Here is a 17927-nt window from a genome sequence, read left to right as displayed (position 1 = left end):
GTTTTCGTACGCGAGGCGTGGGACCCACGTGACCGATCGGCTCCGTTCCAAAAATACGAAGACCATGAACCATGAAACGGAGGCCACCCGAGCATAGAAATAGCAAGAAAAAAAAAACAAAAAAAAACCGCACGTAAAATCTAAAAAAACGCAAACGGACAACGAAAAAGGGGGGTGCAACACGAGGACTTCCCAGGGGGTCACCCATCCTACTACTACTCTTGCCCAAGCACGCTTAACTGCGAAGTTTTGATGGGATCCGGTGCATTAGTGCTGATATGATCGCACCCGAAATACTATCCATGCTTATTGCTTGTATGTCTTAAAAGACGCAGAACCTCCTTTGTTTTCGTACGCGAGGCGTGGAACCCACGTGACCGATCGGCTCCGTTCCAAAAATACGAAAACCATCAACCATGAAGCGGAGGCCACCCGAGCATAGAAATAGCAAGAAAGAAAAAAAACAAAAAAAACCGCACGTAAAATCTAAAAAAACGCAAACGGACAACGAAAAAGGGGGTGCAACACGAGGACTTCCCAGGGGGTCACCTATCCTAGTACTACTCTCGCCCAAGCACGCTTAACTGCGGAGTTCTGATGGGATCCGGTGCATTAGTGCTGGTATGATCGCACCCGAAATACTATCCATGCTTATTGCTTGTATGTCTTAAAAGACGCAGAACCTCCTTTGTTTTCGTACGCGAGGCGTGGGACCCACGTGACCGATCGGCTCCGTTCCAAAAATACGAAGACCATGAACCATGAAGCGCAAGCCACCCGAGCATAGAAATAGCAAGAAAGAAAAAAAAAACAAAAAAAAAACCGCACGTAAAATCTAAAAAAACGCAAACGGACAACGAAAAAGGGGGGTGCAACACGAGGACTTCCCATGGGGTCACCCATCCTAGTACTACTCCCGCCCAAGCACGCTTAACTGCGGAGTTCTGATGGGATCCGGTGCATTAGTGCTGGTATGATCGCACCCGAAATACTGTCCATGCTTATTGCTTGTATGTCTTAAAAGACACAGAACCTCCTTTGTTTTCGTACGCGAGGCGTGGGACCCACGTGACCGATCGGCTCCGTTCCAAAAATACGAAGACCATGAACCATGAAACGGAGGCCACCCGAGCATAGAAATAGCAAGAAAAAAAAACAAAAAAAAACCGCACGTAAAATCTAAAAAAACGCAAACGGACAACGAAAAAGGGGGGTGCAACACGAGGACTTCCCAGGGGGTCACCCATCCTAGTACTACTCTCGCCCAAGCACGCTTAACTGCGGAGTTCTGATGGGATCCGGTGCATTAGTGCTGGTATGATCGCACCCGAAATACTATCCATGCTTATTGCTTGTATGTCTTAAAAGACGCAGAACCTCCTTTGTTTTCGTACGCGAGGCGTAGAACCCACGTGACCGATCGGCTCCGTTCCAAAAATACGAAAACCATCAACCATGAAGCGGAGGCCACCCGAGCATAGAAATAGCAAGAAAGAAAAAAAACAAAAAAAAACCGCACGTAAAATATAAAAAAACGCAAACGGACAACGAAAAAAGGGGGGTGCAACACGAGGACTTCCCAGGGGGTCACCTATCCTAGTACTACTCTCGCCCAAGCACGCTTAACTGTGGAGTTCTGATGGGATCCGGTGCATTAGTGCTGGTATGATCGCACTCGAAATACTATCCATGCTTATTGCTTGTATGTCTTAAAAGACGCAGAACCTCCTTTGTTTTCGTACGCGAGGCGTGGGACCCACGTGACCGATCGGCTCCGTTCCAAAAATACGAAGACCATGAACCATGAAGCGCAGGCCACCCGAGCATAGAAATAGCAAGAAAGAAAAAAAAACAAAAAAAAAACCGCACGAAAAATCTAAAAAAACGCAAACGGACAACGAAAAAGGGGGGTGCAACACGAGGACTTCCCATGGGGTCACCCATCCTAGTACTACTCCCGCCCAAGCACGCTTAACTGCGGAGTTCTGATGGGATCCGGTGCATTAGTGCTGGTATGATCGCACCCGAAATACTGTCCATGCTTATTGCTTGTATGTCTTAAAAGACACAGAACCTCCTTTGTTTTCGTACGCGAGGCGTGGGACCCACGTGACCGATCGGCTCCGTTCCAAAAATACGAAGACCATGAACCATGAAACGGAGGCCACCCGAGCATAGAAATAGCAAGAAAAAAAAACAAAAAAAAACCGCACGTAAAATCTAAAAAAACGCAAACGGACAACGAAAAAGGGGGGTGCAACACGAGGACTTCCCAGGGGGTCACCCATCCTAGTACTACTCTCGCCCAAGCACGCTTAACTGCGGAGTTCTGATGGGATCCGGTGCATTAGTGCTGGTATGATCGCACCCGAAATACTATCCATGCTTATTGCTTGTATGTCTTAAAAGACGCAGAACCTCCTTTGTTTTCGTACGCGAGGCGTGGAACCCACGTGACCGATCGGCTCCGTTCCAAAAATTCGAAAACCATCAACCATGAAGCGGAGGCCACCCGAGCATAGAAATAGCAAGAAAGAAAAAAAACAAAAAAAAACCGCACGTAAAATCTAAAAAAACGCAAACGGACAACGAAAAAGGGGTGTGCAACACGAGGACTTCCCAGGGGGTCACCTATCCTAGTACTACTCTCGCCCAAGCACGCTTAACTGCGGAGTTCTGATGGGATCCGGTGCATTAGTGCTGGTATGATCGCACCCGAAATACTATCCATGCTTATTGCTTGTATGTCTTAAAAGACGCAGAACCTCCTTTGTTTTCGTACGCGAGGCGTGGAACCCACGTGACCGATCGGCTCCGTTCCAAAAATACGAAAACCATCAACCATGAAGCGGAGGCCACCCGAGCATAGAAATAGCAAGAAAGAAAAAAAAACAAAAAAAAACCGCACGTAAAATCTAAAAAAACGCAAACGGACAACGAAAAAGGGGGGTGCAACACGAGGACTTCCCAGGGGGTCACCTATCCTAGTACTACTCTCGCCCAAGCACGCTTAACTGCGGAGTTCTGATGGGATCCGGTGCATTAGTGCTGGTATGATAGCACCCGAAATACTATCCATGCTTATTGCTTTTATGTCTTAAAAGACGCAGAACCTCCTTTGTTTTCGTACGCGAGGCGTAGGACCCACGTGACCGATCGGCTCCGTTCCAAAAATACGAAAACCATCAACCATGAAGCGGAGGCCACCCGAGCATAGAAATAGTAAGAAAGAAAAAAAAACCGCACGTAAAATCTTAAAAAACGCAAACGGACAACGAAAAAGGGGGGTGCAACACGAGGACTTCCTAGGGGGTCACCCATCCTAGTACTACTCTCGCCCAAGCACGCTTAACTGCGGAGTTCTGATGGGATCCGGTGCATTAGTGCTGGTATGATCGCACCCGAAATACTATCCATGCTTATTGCTTGTATGTCTTAAAAGACGCAGAACCTCCTTTGTTTTCGTACGCGAGGCGTGGGACCCACGTGACCGATCGGCTCCGTTCCAAAAATACGAAAACCATCAACCATGAATCGGTGGCCACCCGAGCATAGAAATAGCAAGAAAGAAAACAAAAAAAACCGCACGTAAAATCTAAAAAAACGCAAACGGGCAACGAAAAAGGGGGGGGTGCAACACGAGGACTTCCCAGGGGGTCACCCATCCTAGTACTACTCCCGCCCAAGCACGCTTAACTGCGGAGTTCTGATGGGATCCGGTGCATTAGTGCTGGTATGATAGCACCCGAAATACTATCCATGCTTATTGCTTTTCTGTCTTAAAAGACGCAGAACCTCCTTTGTTTTCGTACGCGAGGCGTGGGACCCACGTGACCGATCGGCTCCGTTCCAAAAATACGAAAACCATCAACCATGAAGCGGAGGCCACCCAAGCATAGAAATAGCAAGAAAGAAAAAAAAACCGCACGTAAAATCTAAAAAAACGCAAACGGACAACGAAAAAGGGGGTGCAACACAAGGACTTCCCAGGGGGTCAGCCATCCTAGTACTACTCTCGCCCAAGCACGCTTAACTGCGGAGTTCTGATGGGATCCGGTGCATTAGTGCTGGTATGATCGCACCCGAAATACTATCCATGCTTATTGCTTTTATGTCTTAAAAGACGCAGAACCTCCTTTGTTTTCGTACGCGAGGCGTGGGACCCACGTGACCGATCGGCTCCGTTCCAAAAATACGAAAACCATCAACCATGAAGCGGAGGCCACCCGAGCATAGAAATAGCAAGAAAGAAAAAAAAACAAAAAAAAACCGCACGTAAAATCTAAAAAAACGCAAACGGACAACGAAAAAGGGGGGTGCAACACGAGGACTTCCCATGGGGTCACCCATCCTAGTACTACTCCCGCCCAAGCACGCTTAACTGCGGAGTTCTGATGGGATCCGGTGCATTAGTGCTGGTATGATCGCACCCGAAATATTGTCCATGCTTATTGCTTGTATGTCTTAAAAGACACAGAACCTCCTTTGTTTTCGTACGCGAGGCGTGGGACCCACGTGACCGATCGGCTCCGTTCCAAAAATACGAAGACCATGAACCATGAAACGGAGGCCACCCGAGCATAGAAATAGCAAGAAAAAAAAACAAAAAAAAACCGCACGTAAAATCTAAAAAAACGCAAACGGACAACGAAAAAGGGGGAGGTGCAACACGAGGACTTCCCAGGGGGTCACCCATCCTAGTACTACTCTCGCCCAAGCACGCTTAACTGCGGAGTTCTAATGGGATCCGGTGCATTAGTGCTGGTATGATCGCACCCGAAATACTATCCATGCTTATTGCTTTTATGTCTTAAAAGACGCAGAACCTCCTTTGTTTTCGTACGCGAGGCGTGGGACCCACGTGACCGATCTACTCCGTTCCAAAAATACGAAAACCATCAACCATGAAGCGGTGGCCACCCGAGCATAGAAATAGCAAGAAAGAAAACAAAAAAAAACCGCACGTAAAATCTAAAAAAACGCAAACGGGCAACGAAAAAGTGGGGGTACAACACGAGGACTTCCCAGGGGGTCACCCATCCTAGTACTACTCTCGCCCAAGCACGCTTAACTGCGGAGTTCTGATGGGATCCGGTGCATTAGTGCTGCTTTGATAGCACCCGAAATACTATCCATGCTTATTGCTTTTATGTCTTAAAAGACGCAGAACCTCCTTTGTTTTCGTACGCGAGGCGTGGAACCCACGTGACCGATCGGCTCCGTTCCAAAAATTCGAAAACCATCAACCATGAAGCGGAGGCCACCCGAGCATAGAAATAGCAAGAAAGAAAAAAAACAAAAAAAAACCGCACGTAAAATCTAAAAAAACGCAAACGGACAACGAAAAAGGGGTGTGCAACACGAGGACTTCCCAGGGGGTCACCGATCCTAGTACTACTCTCGCCCAAGCACGCTTAACTGCGGAATTCTGATGGGATCCGGTGCATTAGTGCTGGTATGATCGCACCCGAAATACTATCCATGCTTATTGCTTTTATGTCTTAAAAGACGCAGAACCTCCTTTGTTTTCCTACGCGAGGCCTGGGACCCACGTGACCGATCGGCTCCGTTCCAAAAATACGAAAACCATCAACCATGAAGCGGTGGCCACCCGAGCATAGAAATAGCAAGAAAGAAAACAAAAAAAAAACCGCACGTAAAATCTTAAAAAACGCAAACAGGCAACGAAAAAGGGGGGGTGCAACACGAGGACTTCCCAGGGGGTCACCCATCCTAGTACTACTCTCGCCCAAGCACGCTTAACTGCGGAGTTCTGATGGGATCCGGTGCATTAGTGCTGGTATGATAGCACCCGAAATACTGTCCATGCTTATTGCTTTTATGTCTTAAAAGACGCAGAACCTCCTTTGTTTTCGTACGCGAGGCGTGGGACCCACGTGACCGATCGGCTCCGTTCCAAAAATACGAAAACCATCAACCATGAAGCGGAGGCCACCCGAGCATAGAAATAGCAAGAAAGAAAAAAAAACCGCACGTAAAATCTTAAAAAACGCAAACGGACAACGAAAAAGGGGGGGTGCAACACGAGGACTTCCTAGGGGGTCACCCATCCTAGTACTACTCTCGCCCAAGCACGCTTAACTGCGGAGTTCTGATGGGATCCGGTGCATTAGTGCTGGTATGATCGCACCCGAAATACTATCCATGCTTATTGCTTGTATGTCTTAAAAGACGCAGAACCTCCTTTGTTTTCGTACGCGAGGCGTGGGACCCACGTGACCGATCGGCTCCGTTCCAAAAATACGAAGACCATGAACAATGAAACGAAGGCCACCCGAGCATAGAAATAGCAAGAAAAAAAAACAAAAAAAAATCGCACGTAAAATCTAAAAAAACGCAAACAGACAACGAAAAAGGGGGGTGCAACACGAGGACTTCCCAGGGGGTCACCCATCCTAGTACTACTCTCGCCCAAGCACGCTTAACTGCGGAGTTCTGATGGGATCCGGTGCATTAGTGCTGGTATGATCGCACTCGAAATACTATCCATGCTTATTGCTTGTATATCTTAAAAGACGCAGAACCTCCTTTGTTTTCGTACGCGAGGCGTGGGACCCACGTGACCGATCAGCTCCGTTCCAAAAATACGAAGACCATCAACCATGAAGCGGAGGCCAGCCGAGCATAGAAATAGCAAGAAAGAAAAAAAAAACAAAAAAAAACCGCACGTAAAATCTAAAAAAACGCAAACGGACAACGAAAAAGGGGGGTGCAACACGAGGACTTCCCATGGGGTCACCCATCCTAGTACTACTCTCACCCAAGCACGCTTAACTGCGGAGTTCTGATGGGATCCGGTGCATTAGTGCTGGTATGATCGCACCCGAAATACTGTCCATGCTTATTGCTTATATGTCTTAAAAGACACAGAACCTCCTTTGTTTTCGTACGCGAGGCGTGGGACCCACGTGACCGATCGGCTCCGTTCCAAAAATACGAAGACCATGAACCATGAAACGGAGGCCACCCGAGCATAGAAATAGCAAGAAAAAAAAACAAAAAAAAACCGCACGTAAAATCTAAAAAAACGCAAACGGACAACGAAAAAGGGGGGTGCAACACGAGGACTTCCCAGGGGGTCACCCATCCTAGTACTACTCTCGCCCAAGCACGCTTAACTGCGGAGTTCTGATGGGATCCGGTGCATTAGTGCTGGTATGATCGCACTCGAAATACTATCCATGCTTATTGCTTGTATATCTTAAAAGACGCAGAACCTCCTTTGTTTTCGTACGCGAGGCGTGGAACCCACGTGACCGATCGGCTCCGTTCCAAAAATACGAAAACCATCAACCATGAAGCGGAGGCCACTCGAGCATAGAAATAGCAAGAAAGAAAAAAAAACAAAAAAAAACCGCACGTAAAATCTAAAAAAACGCAAACGGACAACGAAAAAGGGGGTGCAACACGAGGACTTCCCATGGGGTCACCCATCCTAGTACTACTCCCGCCCAAGCACGCTTAACTGCGGAGTTCTGATGGGATCCGGTGCATTAGTGCTGGTATGATCGCACCCGAAATATTGTCCATGCTTATTGCTTGTATGTCTTAAAAGACACAGAACCTCCTTTGTTTTCGTACGCGAGGCGTGGGACCCACGTGACCGATCGGCTCCGTTCCAAAAATACGAAGACCATGAACCATGAAACGGAGGCCACCCGAGCATAGAAATAGCAAGAAAAAAAAACAAAAAAAAACCGCACGTAAAATCTAAAAAAACGCAAACGGACAACGAAAAAGGGGGGTGCAACACGAGGACTTCCCAGGGGGTCACCCATCCTAGTACTACTCTCGCCCAAGCACGCTTAACTGCGGAGTTCTGATGGGATCCGGTGCATTAGTGCTGGTATGATCGCACCCGAAATACTATCCATGCTTATTGCTTTTATGTCTTAAAAGACGCAGAACCTCCTTTGTTTTCGTACGCGAGGCGTAGGACCCACGTGACCGATCGACTCCGTTCCAAAAATACGAAAACCATCAACCATGAAGCGGAGGCCACCCGAGCATAGAAATAGCAAGAAAGAAAAAAAAAACCGCACGTAAAATCTTAAAAAACGCAAACGGACAACGAAAAAGGGGGGTGCAACACGAGGACTTCCTAGGGGGTCACCCATCCTAGTACTACTCTCGCCCAAGCACGCTTAACTGCGGAGTTCTGATGGGATCCGGTGCATTAGTGCTGGTATGATCGCACCCGAAATACTATCCATGCTTATTGCTTGTATGTCTTAAAAGACGCAGAACCTCCTTTGTTTTCGTACGCGAGGCGTGGGACCCACGTGACCGATCGGCTCCGTTCCAAAAATACGAAAACCATCAACCATGAAGCGGAGGCCACCCGAGCATAGAAATAGCAAGAAAGAAAAAAAAACCGCACGTAAAATCTAAAAAAACGCAAACGGACAACGAAAAAGGGGGTGCAACACGAGGACTTCCCAGGGGGTCACCCATCCTAGTACTACTCTCGCCCAAGCACGCTTAACTGCGGAGTTCTGATGAGATCCGGTGCATTAGTGCTGGTATGATCGCACCCGAAATACTATCCATGCTTATTGCTTTTATGTCTTAAAAGACGCAGAACCTCCTTTGTTTTCGTACGCGACGCGTGGGACCCACGTGACCGATCGGCTCCGTTCCAAAAATACGAAAACCATCAACCATGAAGCGGAGGCCACCCGAGCATAGAAATAGCAAGAAAGAAAAAAAACAAAAAAAAACCGCACGTAAAATCTAAAAAAACGCAAACGGACAACGAAAAAGGGGGGTGCAACACGAGGACTTCCCAGGGGGTCACCCATCCTAGTACTACTCTCGCCCAAGCACGCTTAACTGCGGAGTTCTGATGGGATCCGGTGCATTAGTGCTGGTATGATCGCACCCGAAATACTATCCATGCTTATTGCTTGTATGTCTTAAAAGACGCAGAACTTCCTTTGTTTTCGTACGCGAGGCGTGGGACCCACGTGACCGATCGGCTCCGTTCCAAAAATACGAAGACCATGAACCATGAAACGGAGGCCACCCGAGCATAGAAATAGCAAGAAAGAAAAAAAAACAAAAAAAAAACCGCACGTAAAATCTAAAAAACCGCAAACGGACAACGAAAAAGGGGGGTGCAACACGAGGACTTCCTAGGGGGTCACCCATCCTAGTACTACTCTCGCCCAAGCACGCTTAACTGCGGAGTTCTGATGGGATCCGGTGCATTAGTGCTGGTATGATTGCACCCAAAATACTATCCATGCTTATTGCTTGTATGTCTTAAAAGACGCAGAACCTCCTTTGTTTTCGTACGCGAGGCGTGGAACCCACGTGACCGATCGGCCCCGTTCCAAAAATTCGAAAACCATCAACCATGAAGCGGAGGCCACCCGAGCATAGAAATAGCAAGAAAGAAAAAAAACAAAAAAAAACCGCACGTAAAATCTAAAAAAACGCAAACGGACAACGACAAAGGGGTGTGCAACACGAGGACTTCCCAGGGGGTCACCCATCCTAGTACTACTCTCGCCCAAGCACGCTTAACTGCGGAGTTCTGATGGGATCCGGTGCATTAGTGCTGGTATGATCGCACACAAAATACTATCCATGCTTATTGCTTTTATGTCTTAAAAGACGCAGAACCTCCTTTGTTTTCGTACGCGAGGCCTGGGACCCACGTGACCGATCGGCTCCGTTCCAAAAATACGAAAACCATCAACCATGAAACGGTGGCCACCCTAGCATAGAAATAGCAAGAAAGAAAACAAAAAAAAACCGCACGTAAAATCTTAAAAAACGCAAACAGGCAACGAAAAAGGGGGGGTGCAACACGAGGACTTCCCAGGGGGTCACCCATCCTAATACTACTCTCGCCTAAGCACGCTTAACTACGGAGTTCTGATGGGATCCGGTGCATTAGTGCTGGTATGATAGCACCCGAAATACTATCCATGCTTATTGCTTTTATGTCTTAAAAGACGCAGAACCTCCTTTGTTTTCGTACGCGAGGCGTGGGACCCACGTGACCGATCGGCTCCGTTCCAAAAATACGAAGACCATGAACCATGAAACGGAGGCCACCCGAGCATAGAAATAGCAAGAAAAAAAACACAAAAAAAAACCGCACGTAAAATCTAAAAAAACGCAAACGGACAAAGAAAAAGGGGGGTGCAACACGAGGACTTCCCAGGGGGTCACCCATCCTAGTACTACTCTCGCCCAAGCACGCTTAACTGCGGAGTTCTGATGGGATCCGGTGCATTAGTGCTTGTATGATCGCACACGAAATACTATCCATGCTTATTGCTTGTATGTCTTAAAAGACGCAGAACCTCCTTTGTTTTCGTACGCGAGGCGTGGAACCCACGTGACCGATCGGCTCCGTTCCAAAAATACGAAAACCATCAACCATGAAGCGGAGGCGACCCGAGCATAGAAATAGCAAGAAAGAAAAAAAAAACAAAAAAAAACCGCACATAAAATCTAAAAAAACGCAAACGGACAACGAAAAAGGGGGGTGCAACACGAGGACTTCCCAGGGGGTCACCCATCCTAGTACTACTCTCGCCCAAGCACGCTTGACTGCGGAGTTCTGATGGGATCCGGTGCATTAGTGCTGGTATGATCGCACCCGAAATACTATCCATGCTTATTGCTTGTATGTCTTAAAAGACGCAGAACCTCCTTTGTTTTCGTACGCGAGGCGTGGGACCCACGTGACCGATCGGCTCCGTTCCAAAAATACGAAGACCATGAACCATGAAGCGCAGGCCACCCGAGCATAGAAATAGCAAGAAAAAAAAAACAAAAAAAAACCGCACGTAAAATCTAAAAAAACGCAAACGGACAACGAAAAAGGGGGGTGCAACACGAGGACTTCCCAGGGGGTCACCCATCCTAGTACTACTCTCGCCCAAGCACGCTTAACTGCGGAGTTCTGATGGGATCCGGTGCATTAGTGCTGGTATGATCGCACCCGAAATACTATCCATGCTTATTGCTTGTATGTCTTAAAAGACGCAGAACCTCCTTTGTTTTCGTACGCGAGGCGTGGGACCCACGTGACCGATCGGCTCCGTTCCAAAAATACGAAGACCATGAACAATGAAACGGAGGCCACCCGAGCATAGAAATAGCAAGAAAGAAAAAAAAACCGTACGTAAAATCTAAAAAAACGCAAACGGACAACGAAAAAGGGGGGTGCAACACGAGGACTTCCCAGGGGTCACCCATCCTAGTACTACTCTCGCCCAAGCACGCTTAACTGCGGAGTTCTGATGGGATCCGGTGCATTAGTGCTGGTATGATCGCACCCGAAATACTATCCATGCTTATTGCTTTTATGTCTTAAAAGACGCAGAACCTCCTTTGTTTTCGTACGCGAGGCGTGGGACCCACGTGACCGATCGGCTCCGTTCCAAAAATACAAAAACCATCAACCATGAAGCGGAGGCCACCCGAGCATAGAAATAGCAAGAAAGAAAAAAAAAACAAAAAAAAACCGCACGTAAAATCTAAAAAAACGCAAACGGACAACGAAAAAGGGGGGTGCAACACGAGGACTTCCCAGGGGGTCACCCATCCTAGTACTACTCTCGCCCAAGCACGCTTAACTGCGGAGTTCTGATGGGATCCGGTGCATTAGTGCTGGTATGATCGCACCCGAAATACTATCCATGCTTATTGCTTCTATGTCTTAAAAGACGCAGAACCTCCTTTGTTTTCGTACGCGAGGCGTGTGACCCACGTGACCGATCGTCTCCGTTCCAAAAATACGAAGACCATGAACCATGAAACGGAGGCCACCCGAGCATAGAAATAGCAAGAAAGAAAAAAAAAACAAAAAAAAAACCGCACGTAAAATCTAAAAAAACGCAAACGGACAACGAAAAAGGGGGGTGCAACACGAGGACTTCCCAGGGGGTCACCCATCCTAGTACTACTCTCGCCCAAGCACGCTTAACTGCGGAGTTCTGATGGGATCCGGTGCATTAGTGCTGGTATGATTGCACCCAAAATACTATCCATGCTTATTGCTTGTATGTCTTAAAAGACGCAGAACCTCCTTTGTTTTCGTACGCGAGGCGTGGGACCCACGTGACCGATCAGCTCCGTTCCAAAAATACGAAGAACATCAACCATGAAGCGGAGGCCACCGGAGCATAGAAATAGCAAGAAAGAAAAAAAAACAAAAAAAAACCGCACGTAAAATCTAAAAAAACGCAAACGGACAACGAAAAAGGGGGGTGCAACACGAGGACTTCCCATGGGGTCACCCATCCTAGTACTACTCCCGCCCAAGCACGCTTAACTGCGGAGTTCTGATGGGATCCGGTGCATTAGTGCTGGTATGATCGCACCCGAAATACTGTCCATGCTTATTGCTTGTATGTCTTAAAAGACACAGAACCTCCTTTGTTTTCGTACGCGAGGCGTGGGACCCACGTGACCGATCGGCTCCGTTCCAAAAATACGAAGACCATGAACCATGAAACGGAGGCCACCCGAGCATAGAAATAGCAAGAAAAAAAAACAAAAAAAAACCGCGCGTAAAATCTAAAAAAACGCAAACGGACAACGAAAAAGAGGGAGGTGCAACACGAGGACTTCCCAGGGGGTCACCCATCCTAGTACTACTCTCGCCCAAGCACGCTTAACTGCGGAGTTCTGATGGGATCCGGTGCATTAGTGCTGGTATGATCGCACCCGAAATACTATCCATGCTTATTGCTTTTATGTCTTAAAAGACGCAGAACCTCCTTTGTTTTCGTACGCGAGGCGTGGGACCCACGTGATCGATCGGCTCCGTTCCAAAAATACGAAAACCATCAACCATGAAGCGGTGGCCACCCGAGCATAGAAATAGCAAGAAAGAAAACAAAAAAAAACCGCACGTAAAATCTTAAAAAACGCAAACAGGCAACGAAAAAGGGGGGGTGCAACACGAGGACTTCCCAGGGGTCACCCATCTTAGTACTACTCTCGCCCAAGCACGCTTAACTGCGGAGTTCTGATGGGATCCGGTGCATTAGTGCTGGTATGATCGCACCCGAAATACTATCCATGCTTATTGCTTTTATGTCTTAAAAGATGCAGAACCTCCTTTGTTTTCGTACGCGAGGCGTGGGACCCACGTGACCGATCGGCTCCGTTCCAAAAATACGAAAACCATCAACCATGAAGCGGTGGCCACCCGAGCATAGAAATAGCAAGAAAGAAAACAAAAAAAACCGCACGTAAAATCTAAAAAACGCAAACGGGCAACGAAAAAGGGGGGGGGGTGCAACACGAGGACTTCCCAGGGGGTCACCCATCCTAGTACTACTCCCGCCCAAGCACGCTTAACTGCGGAGTTCTGATGGGATCCGGTGCATTAGTGCTGGTATGATAGCACCTGAAATACTATCCATGCTTATTGCTTTTATGTCTTAAAAGACGCAGAACCTCCTTTGTTTTCGTACGCGAGGCGTGGGACCCACGTGACCGATCGGCTCCGTTCCAAAAATACGAAAACCATCAACCATGAAGCGGAGGCCACCCGAGCATAGAAATAGCAAGAAAGAAAAAAAAAAGTACGTAAAATCTAAAAAAACGCAAACGGACAACGAAAAAGGGGGGTGCAACACGAGGACTTCCCAGGGGGTCACCCATCCTAGTACTACTCTCGCCCAAGCACGCTTAACTGCGGAGTTCTGATGGGATCCGGTGCATTAGTGCTGGTATGATCGCACCCGAAATACTATCCATGCTTATTGCTTTTATGTCTTAAAAGACGCAGAACCTCCTTTGTTTTCGTACGCGAGGCGTGGGACCCACGTGACCGATCGGCTCCGTTCCAAAAATACAAAAACCATCAACCATGAAGCGGAGGCCACCCGAGCATAGAAATAGCAAGAAAGAAAAAAAAACAAAAAAAAACCGCACGTAAAATCTAAAAAAACGCAAACGGACAACGAAAAAGGGGGGTGCAACACGAGGACTTCCCAGGGGGTCACCCATCCTAGTACTACTCTCGCCCAAGCACGCTTAACTGCGGAGTTCTGATGGGATCCGGTGCATTAGTGCTGGTATGATCGCACCCGAAATACTATCCATGCTTATTGCTTGTATGTCTTAAAAGACGCAGAACCTCCTTTGTTTTCGTACGCGAGGCGTGTGACCCACGTGACCGATCGGTTCCGTTCCAAAAATACGAAGACCATGAACCATGAAACGGAGGCCACCCGAGCATAGAAATAGCAAGAAAGAAAAAAAAAACAAAAAAAAAACCGCACGTAAAATCTAAAAAAACGCAAACGGACAACGAAAAAGGGGGGTGCAACACGAGGACTTCCCAGGGGGTCACCCATCCTAGTACTACTCTCGCCCAAGCACGCTTAACTGCGGAGTTCTGATGGGATCCGGTGCATTAGTGCTGGTATGATTGCACCCAAAATACTATCCATGCTTATTGCTTGTATGTCTTAAAAGACGTAGAACCTCCTTTGTTTTCGTACGCGAGGCGTGGGACCCACGTGACCGATCAGCTCCGTTCCAAAAATACGAAGAACATCAACCATGAAGCGGAGGCCACCGGAGCATAGAAATAGCAAGAAAGAAAAAAAAACAAAAAAAAACCGCACGTAAAATCTAAAAAAACGCAAACGGACAACGAAAAAGGGGGGTGCAACACGAGGACTTCCCATGGGGTCACCCATCCTAGTACTACTCCCGCCCAAGCACGCTTAACTGCGGAGTTCTGATGGGATCCGGTGCATTAGTGCTGGTATGATCGCACCCGAAATACTGTCCATGCTTATTGCTTGTATGTCTTAAAAGACACAGAACCTCCTTTGTTTTCGTACGCGAGGCGTGGGACCCACGTGACCGATCGGCTCCGTTCCAAAAATACGAAGACCATCAACCATGAAACGGAGGCCACCCGAGCATAGAAATAGCAAGAAAAAAAAACAAAAAAAAACCGCGCGTAAAATCTAAAAAAACGCAAACGGACAACGAAAAAGAGGGAGGTGCAACACGAGGACTTCCCAGGGGGTCACCCATCCTAGTACTACTCTCGCCCAAGCACGCTTAACTGCGGAGTTCTGATGGGATCCGGTGCATTAGTGCTGGTATGATCGCACCCGAAATACTATCCATGCTTATTGCTTTTATGTCTTAAAAGACGCAGAACCTCCTTTGTTTTCGTACGCGAGGCGTGGGACCCACGTGACCGATCGGCTCCGTTCCAAAAATACGAAAACCATCAACCATGAAGCGGTGGCCACCCGAGCATAGAAATAGCAAGAAAGAAAACAAAAAAAAACCGCACGTAAAATCTTAAAAAACGCAAACAGGCAACGAAAAAGGGGGGGTGCAACACGAGGACTTCCCAGGGGTCACCCATCTTAGTACTACTCTCGCCCAAGCACGCTTAACTGCGGAGTTCTGATGGGATCCGGTGCATTAGTGCTGGTATGATCGCACCCGAAATACTATCCATGCTTATTGCTTTTATGTCTTAAAAGATGCAGAACCTCCTTTGTTTTCGTACGCGAGGCGTGGGACCCACGTGACCGATCGGCTCCGTTCCAAAAATACGAAAACCATCAACCATGAAGCGGTGGCCACCCGAGCATAGAAATAGCAAGAAAGAAAACAAAAAAAACCGCACGTAAAATCTAAAAAACGCAAACGGGCAACGAAAAAGGGGGGGGGGTGCAACACGAGGACTTCCCAGGGGGTCACCCATCCTAGTACTACTCCCGCCCAAGCACGCTTAACTGCGGAGTTCTGATGGGATCCGGTGCATTAGTGCTGGTATGATAGCACCTGAAATACTATCCATGCTTATTGCTTTTATGTCTTAAAAGACGCAGAACCTCCTTTGTTTTCGTACGCGAGGCGTGGGACCCACGTGACCGATCGGCTCCGTTCCAAAAATACGAAAACCATCAACCATGAAGCGGAGGCCACCCGAGCATAGAAATAGCAAGAAAGAAAAAAAAACCGTACGTAAAATCTAAAAAAACGCAAACGGACAACGAAAAAGGGGGGTGCAACACGAGGACTTCCCAGGGGGTCACCCATCCTAGTACTACTCTCGCCCAAGCACGCTTAACTGCGGAGTTCTGATGGGATCCGGTGCATTAGTGCTGGTATGATCGCACCCGAAATACTATCCATGCTTATTGCTTGTATGTCTTAAAAGACGCAGAACCTCCTTTGTTTTCGTACGCGAGGCGTGTGACCCACGTGACCGATCGGCTCCGTTCCAAAAATACGAAGACCATGAACCATGAAACGGAGGCCACCCGAGCATAGAAATAGCAAGAAAGAAAAAAAAAACAAAAAAAAAACCGCACGTAAAATCTAAAAAAACGCAAACGGACAACGAAAAAGGGGGGTGCAACACGAGGACTTCCCAGGGGGTCACCCATCCTAGTACTACTCTCGCCCAAGCACGCTTAACTGCGGAGTTCTGATGGGATCCGGTGCATTAGTGCTGGTATGATTGCACCCAAAATACTATCCATGCTTATTGCTTGTATGTCTTAAAAGACGCAGAACCTCCTTTGTTTTCGTACGCGAGGCGTGGGACCCACGTGACCGATCAGCTCCGTTCCAAAAATACGAAGAACATCAACCATGAAGCGGAGGCCACCGGAGCATAGAAATAGCAAGAAAGAAAAAAAAACAAAAAAAACCGCACGTAAAATCTAAAAAAACGCAAACGGACAACGAAAAAGGGGGGTGCAACACGAGGACTTCCCATGGGGTCACCCATCCTAGTACTACTCCCGCCCAAGCACGCTTAACTGCGGAGTTCTGATGGGATCCGGTGCATTAGTGCTGGTATGATCGCACCCGAAATACTGTCCATGCTTATTGCTTGTATGTCTTAAAAGACACAGAACCTCCTTTGTTTTCGTACGCGAGGCGTGGGACCCACGTGACCGATCGGCTCCGTTCCAAAAATACGAAGACCATGAACCATGAAACGGAGGCCACCCGAGCATAGAAATAGCAAGAAAAAAAAACAAAAAAAAACCGCGCGTAAAATCTAAAAAAACGCAAACGGACAACGAAAAAGAGGGAGGTGCAACACGAGGACTTCCCAGGGGGTCACCCATCCTAGTACTACTCTCGCCCAAGCACGCTTAACTGCGGAGTTCTGATGGGATCCGGTGCATTAGTGCTGGTATGATCGCACCCGAAATACTATCCATGCTTATTGCTTTTATGTCTTAAAAGACGCAGAACCTCCTTTGTTTTCGTACGCGAGGCGTGGGACCCACGTGACCGATCGGCTCCGTTCCAAAAATACGAAAACAATCAACCATGAAGCGGTGGCCACCCGAGCATAGAAATAGCAAGAAAGAAAACAAAAAAAAAACCGCACGTAAAATCTTAAAAAACGCAAACAGGCAACGAAAAAGGGGGGGTGCAACACGAGGACTTCCCAGGGGTCACTCATCTTAGTACTACTCTCGCCCAAGCACGCTTAACTGCGGAGTTCTGATGGGATCCGGTGCATTAGTGCTGGTATGATCGCACCCGAAATACTATCCATGCTTATTGCTTTTATGTCTTAAAAGATGCAGAACCTCCTTTGTTTTCGTACGCGAGGCGTGGGACCCACGTGACCGATCGGCTCCGTTCCAAAAATACGAAAACCATCAACCATGATGCGGTGGCCACCCGAGCATAGAAATAGCAAGAAAGAAAACAAAAAAAACCGCACGTAAAATCTAAAAAACGCAAACGGGCAACGAAAAAGGGGGGGGGGGTGCAACACGAGGACTTCCCAGGGGGTCACCCATCCTAGTACTACTCCCGCCCAATCACGCTTAACTGCGGAGTTCTGATGGGATCCGATGCATTAGTGCTGGTATGATAGCACCTGAAATACTATCCATGCTTATTGCTTTTATGTCTTAAAA

At 47.7% G+C, this 17927-nt stretch overlaps 52 non-coding genes across 52 annotated transcripts; all 52 read right to left on the bottom strand.

Moving 5' to 3' along the window:
* Positions 1-171: 171 nt before the first annotated feature.
* Positions 172-290, bottom strand: LOC145150595 (5S ribosomal RNA). Its single transcript, XR_013731409.1, has one exon. It is a non-coding gene; the product is annotated as a 5S ribosomal RNA (ribosomal RNA).
* Positions 291-516: 226 nt separating this feature from the next.
* On the bottom strand, positions 517-635 carry LOC145137729 (5S ribosomal RNA). Its single transcript, XR_013721200.1, has one exon. It is a non-coding gene; the product is annotated as a 5S ribosomal RNA (ribosomal RNA).
* A 231-nt stretch (positions 636-866) lies between these two features.
* On the bottom strand, positions 867-985 carry LOC145153710 (5S ribosomal RNA). The gene has a single exon (XR_013734204.1). It is a non-coding gene; the product is annotated as a 5S ribosomal RNA (ribosomal RNA).
* Positions 986-1210: 225 nt separating this feature from the next.
* On the bottom strand, positions 1211-1329 carry LOC145143561 (5S ribosomal RNA). The gene has a single exon (XR_013724592.1). It is a non-coding gene; the product is annotated as a 5S ribosomal RNA (ribosomal RNA).
* A 229-nt stretch (positions 1330-1558) lies between these two features.
* Positions 1559-1677, bottom strand: LOC145147935 (5S ribosomal RNA). The gene has a single exon (XR_013728835.1). It is a non-coding gene; the product is annotated as a 5S ribosomal RNA (ribosomal RNA).
* A 230-nt stretch (positions 1678-1907) lies between these two features.
* LOC145153709 (5S ribosomal RNA) lies at positions 1908-2026 on the bottom strand. Its single transcript, XR_013734203.1, has one exon. It is a non-coding gene; the product is annotated as a 5S ribosomal RNA (ribosomal RNA).
* A 225-nt stretch (positions 2027-2251) lies between these two features.
* On the bottom strand, positions 2252-2370 carry LOC145143550 (5S ribosomal RNA). Its single transcript, XR_013724581.1, has one exon. It is a non-coding gene; the product is annotated as a 5S ribosomal RNA (ribosomal RNA).
* A 228-nt stretch (positions 2371-2598) lies between these two features.
* On the bottom strand, positions 2599-2717 carry LOC145145745 (5S ribosomal RNA). Its single transcript, XR_013726703.1, has one exon. It is a non-coding gene; the product is annotated as a 5S ribosomal RNA (ribosomal RNA).
* A 229-nt stretch (positions 2718-2946) lies between these two features.
* Positions 2947-3065, bottom strand: LOC145146173 (5S ribosomal RNA). The gene has a single exon (XR_013727121.1). It is a non-coding gene; the product is annotated as a 5S ribosomal RNA (ribosomal RNA).
* Positions 3066-3284: 219 nt separating this feature from the next.
* LOC145154812 (5S ribosomal RNA) lies at positions 3285-3403 on the bottom strand. The gene has a single exon (XR_013735277.1). It is a non-coding gene; the product is annotated as a 5S ribosomal RNA (ribosomal RNA).
* A 225-nt stretch (positions 3404-3628) lies between these two features.
* On the bottom strand, positions 3629-3747 carry LOC145136244 (5S ribosomal RNA). Its single transcript, XR_013720336.1, has one exon. It is a non-coding gene; the product is annotated as a 5S ribosomal RNA (ribosomal RNA).
* A 218-nt stretch (positions 3748-3965) lies between these two features.
* Positions 3966-4084, bottom strand: LOC145144323 (5S ribosomal RNA). The gene has a single exon (XR_013725335.1). It is a non-coding gene; the product is annotated as a 5S ribosomal RNA (ribosomal RNA).
* Positions 4085-4313: 229 nt separating this feature from the next.
* On the bottom strand, positions 4314-4432 carry LOC145153708 (5S ribosomal RNA). Its single transcript, XR_013734202.1, has one exon. It is a non-coding gene; the product is annotated as a 5S ribosomal RNA (ribosomal RNA).
* A 227-nt stretch (positions 4433-4659) lies between these two features.
* Positions 4660-4778, bottom strand: LOC145155631 (5S ribosomal RNA). The gene has a single exon (XR_013736060.1). It is a non-coding gene; the product is annotated as a 5S ribosomal RNA (ribosomal RNA).
* A 225-nt stretch (positions 4779-5003) lies between these two features.
* LOC145149828 (5S ribosomal RNA) lies at positions 5004-5122 on the bottom strand. The gene has a single exon (XR_013730671.1). It is a non-coding gene; the product is annotated as a 5S ribosomal RNA (ribosomal RNA).
* Positions 5123-5350: 228 nt separating this feature from the next.
* LOC145149388 (5S ribosomal RNA) lies at positions 5351-5469 on the bottom strand. The gene has a single exon (XR_013730248.1). It is a non-coding gene; the product is annotated as a 5S ribosomal RNA (ribosomal RNA).
* A 226-nt stretch (positions 5470-5695) lies between these two features.
* Positions 5696-5814, bottom strand: LOC145155913 (5S ribosomal RNA). The gene has a single exon (XR_013736341.1). It is a non-coding gene; the product is annotated as a 5S ribosomal RNA (ribosomal RNA).
* Positions 5815-6034: 220 nt separating this feature from the next.
* Positions 6035-6153, bottom strand: LOC145154811 (5S ribosomal RNA). Its single transcript, XR_013735276.1, has one exon. It is a non-coding gene; the product is annotated as a 5S ribosomal RNA (ribosomal RNA).
* Positions 6154-6378: 225 nt separating this feature from the next.
* On the bottom strand, positions 6379-6497 carry LOC145155025 (5S ribosomal RNA). The gene has a single exon (XR_013735487.1). It is a non-coding gene; the product is annotated as a 5S ribosomal RNA (ribosomal RNA).
* A 230-nt stretch (positions 6498-6727) lies between these two features.
* On the bottom strand, positions 6728-6846 carry LOC145137524 (5S ribosomal RNA). Its single transcript, XR_013721099.1, has one exon. It is a non-coding gene; the product is annotated as a 5S ribosomal RNA (ribosomal RNA).
* Positions 6847-7071: 225 nt separating this feature from the next.
* Positions 7072-7190, bottom strand: LOC145155024 (5S ribosomal RNA). The gene has a single exon (XR_013735486.1). It is a non-coding gene; the product is annotated as a 5S ribosomal RNA (ribosomal RNA).
* Positions 7191-7418: 228 nt separating this feature from the next.
* On the bottom strand, positions 7419-7537 carry LOC145153707 (5S ribosomal RNA). Its single transcript, XR_013734201.1, has one exon. It is a non-coding gene; the product is annotated as a 5S ribosomal RNA (ribosomal RNA).
* Positions 7538-7762: 225 nt separating this feature from the next.
* On the bottom strand, positions 7763-7881 carry LOC145143538 (5S ribosomal RNA). Its single transcript, XR_013724570.1, has one exon. It is a non-coding gene; the product is annotated as a 5S ribosomal RNA (ribosomal RNA).
* A 220-nt stretch (positions 7882-8101) lies between these two features.
* LOC145154810 (5S ribosomal RNA) lies at positions 8102-8220 on the bottom strand. Its single transcript, XR_013735274.1, has one exon. It is a non-coding gene; the product is annotated as a 5S ribosomal RNA (ribosomal RNA).
* Positions 8221-8438: 218 nt separating this feature from the next.
* Positions 8439-8557, bottom strand: LOC145154346 (5S ribosomal RNA). The gene has a single exon (XR_013734821.1). It is a non-coding gene; the product is annotated as a 5S ribosomal RNA (ribosomal RNA).
* A 228-nt stretch (positions 8558-8785) lies between these two features.
* On the bottom strand, positions 8786-8904 carry LOC145143527 (5S ribosomal RNA). The gene has a single exon (XR_013724559.1). It is a non-coding gene; the product is annotated as a 5S ribosomal RNA (ribosomal RNA).
* A 230-nt stretch (positions 8905-9134) lies between these two features.
* LOC145155222 (5S ribosomal RNA) lies at positions 9135-9253 on the bottom strand. Its single transcript, XR_013735673.1, has one exon. It is a non-coding gene; the product is annotated as a 5S ribosomal RNA (ribosomal RNA).
* A 228-nt stretch (positions 9254-9481) lies between these two features.
* LOC145153956 (5S ribosomal RNA) lies at positions 9482-9600 on the bottom strand. Its single transcript, XR_013734446.1, has one exon. It is a non-coding gene; the product is annotated as a 5S ribosomal RNA (ribosomal RNA).
* A 225-nt stretch (positions 9601-9825) lies between these two features.
* On the bottom strand, positions 9826-9944 carry LOC145148636 (5S ribosomal RNA). Its single transcript, XR_013729511.1, has one exon. It is a non-coding gene; the product is annotated as a 5S ribosomal RNA (ribosomal RNA).
* A 226-nt stretch (positions 9945-10170) lies between these two features.
* LOC145146544 (5S ribosomal RNA) lies at positions 10171-10289 on the bottom strand. The gene has a single exon (XR_013727483.1). It is a non-coding gene; the product is annotated as a 5S ribosomal RNA (ribosomal RNA).
* Positions 10290-10519: 230 nt separating this feature from the next.
* On the bottom strand, positions 10520-10638 carry LOC145154716 (5S ribosomal RNA). Its single transcript, XR_013735177.1, has one exon. It is a non-coding gene; the product is annotated as a 5S ribosomal RNA (ribosomal RNA).
* A 226-nt stretch (positions 10639-10864) lies between these two features.
* Positions 10865-10983, bottom strand: LOC145143515 (5S ribosomal RNA). The gene has a single exon (XR_013724547.1). It is a non-coding gene; the product is annotated as a 5S ribosomal RNA (ribosomal RNA).
* Positions 10984-11202: 219 nt separating this feature from the next.
* On the bottom strand, positions 11203-11320 carry LOC145143257 (5S ribosomal RNA). The gene has a single exon (XR_013724305.1). It is a non-coding gene; the product is annotated as a 5S ribosomal RNA (ribosomal RNA).
* A 230-nt stretch (positions 11321-11550) lies between these two features.
* On the bottom strand, positions 11551-11669 carry LOC145143502 (5S ribosomal RNA). The gene has a single exon (XR_013724533.1). It is a non-coding gene; the product is annotated as a 5S ribosomal RNA (ribosomal RNA).
* Positions 11670-11900: 231 nt separating this feature from the next.
* Positions 11901-12019, bottom strand: LOC145152574 (5S ribosomal RNA). The gene has a single exon (XR_013733106.1). It is a non-coding gene; the product is annotated as a 5S ribosomal RNA (ribosomal RNA).
* A 229-nt stretch (positions 12020-12248) lies between these two features.
* On the bottom strand, positions 12249-12367 carry LOC145153706 (5S ribosomal RNA). Its single transcript, XR_013734200.1, has one exon. It is a non-coding gene; the product is annotated as a 5S ribosomal RNA (ribosomal RNA).
* Positions 12368-12594: 227 nt separating this feature from the next.
* LOC145154458 (5S ribosomal RNA) lies at positions 12595-12713 on the bottom strand. The gene has a single exon (XR_013734930.1). It is a non-coding gene; the product is annotated as a 5S ribosomal RNA (ribosomal RNA).
* A 225-nt stretch (positions 12714-12938) lies between these two features.
* On the bottom strand, positions 12939-13056 carry LOC145144977 (5S ribosomal RNA). The gene has a single exon (XR_013725973.1). It is a non-coding gene; the product is annotated as a 5S ribosomal RNA (ribosomal RNA).
* A 226-nt stretch (positions 13057-13282) lies between these two features.
* On the bottom strand, positions 13283-13401 carry LOC145145461 (5S ribosomal RNA). The gene has a single exon (XR_013726433.1). It is a non-coding gene; the product is annotated as a 5S ribosomal RNA (ribosomal RNA).
* A 218-nt stretch (positions 13402-13619) lies between these two features.
* Positions 13620-13738, bottom strand: LOC145143445 (5S ribosomal RNA). The gene has a single exon (XR_013724487.1). It is a non-coding gene; the product is annotated as a 5S ribosomal RNA (ribosomal RNA).
* A 229-nt stretch (positions 13739-13967) lies between these two features.
* On the bottom strand, positions 13968-14086 carry LOC145143323 (5S ribosomal RNA). Its single transcript, XR_013724368.1, has one exon. It is a non-coding gene; the product is annotated as a 5S ribosomal RNA (ribosomal RNA).
* Positions 14087-14317: 231 nt separating this feature from the next.
* Positions 14318-14436, bottom strand: LOC145152573 (5S ribosomal RNA). The gene has a single exon (XR_013733105.1). It is a non-coding gene; the product is annotated as a 5S ribosomal RNA (ribosomal RNA).
* A 229-nt stretch (positions 14437-14665) lies between these two features.
* Positions 14666-14784, bottom strand: LOC145153704 (5S ribosomal RNA). Its single transcript, XR_013734198.1, has one exon. It is a non-coding gene; the product is annotated as a 5S ribosomal RNA (ribosomal RNA).
* A 227-nt stretch (positions 14785-15011) lies between these two features.
* Positions 15012-15130, bottom strand: LOC145154457 (5S ribosomal RNA). The gene has a single exon (XR_013734929.1). It is a non-coding gene; the product is annotated as a 5S ribosomal RNA (ribosomal RNA).
* A 225-nt stretch (positions 15131-15355) lies between these two features.
* LOC145144976 (5S ribosomal RNA) lies at positions 15356-15473 on the bottom strand. Its single transcript, XR_013725972.1, has one exon. It is a non-coding gene; the product is annotated as a 5S ribosomal RNA (ribosomal RNA).
* Positions 15474-15699: 226 nt separating this feature from the next.
* LOC145145460 (5S ribosomal RNA) lies at positions 15700-15818 on the bottom strand. The gene has a single exon (XR_013726432.1). It is a non-coding gene; the product is annotated as a 5S ribosomal RNA (ribosomal RNA).
* Positions 15819-16037: 219 nt separating this feature from the next.
* Positions 16038-16156, bottom strand: LOC145143202 (5S ribosomal RNA). The gene has a single exon (XR_013724252.1). It is a non-coding gene; the product is annotated as a 5S ribosomal RNA (ribosomal RNA).
* A 231-nt stretch (positions 16157-16387) lies between these two features.
* LOC145152572 (5S ribosomal RNA) lies at positions 16388-16506 on the bottom strand. Its single transcript, XR_013733104.1, has one exon. It is a non-coding gene; the product is annotated as a 5S ribosomal RNA (ribosomal RNA).
* A 228-nt stretch (positions 16507-16734) lies between these two features.
* Positions 16735-16853, bottom strand: LOC145153703 (5S ribosomal RNA). Its single transcript, XR_013734197.1, has one exon. It is a non-coding gene; the product is annotated as a 5S ribosomal RNA (ribosomal RNA).
* A 227-nt stretch (positions 16854-17080) lies between these two features.
* LOC145154455 (5S ribosomal RNA) lies at positions 17081-17199 on the bottom strand. The gene has a single exon (XR_013734927.1). It is a non-coding gene; the product is annotated as a 5S ribosomal RNA (ribosomal RNA).
* A 226-nt stretch (positions 17200-17425) lies between these two features.
* LOC145147769 (5S ribosomal RNA) lies at positions 17426-17543 on the bottom strand. The gene has a single exon (XR_013728661.1). It is a non-coding gene; the product is annotated as a 5S ribosomal RNA (ribosomal RNA).
* Positions 17544-17770: 227 nt separating this feature from the next.
* Positions 17771-17889, bottom strand: LOC145150141 (5S ribosomal RNA). The gene has a single exon (XR_013730966.1). It is a non-coding gene; the product is annotated as a 5S ribosomal RNA (ribosomal RNA).
* Between the last annotated feature and the right edge of the window lie 38 nt (positions 17890-17927).

The sequence above is a fragment of the Lactuca virosa genome, chromosome 1, assembly GCF_052849685.1.
Source record: "Lactuca virosa cultivar CGN04683 chromosome 1, Lactuca_virosa_CGN04683_v6, whole genome shotgun sequence".
NCBI lineage: Eukaryota > Viridiplantae > Streptophyta > Magnoliopsida > Asterales > Asteraceae > Lactuca > Lactuca virosa.
Note: the sequence above shows the minus strand (reverse complement) of the source record. Positions and strands in the feature narration are given on the sequence as shown.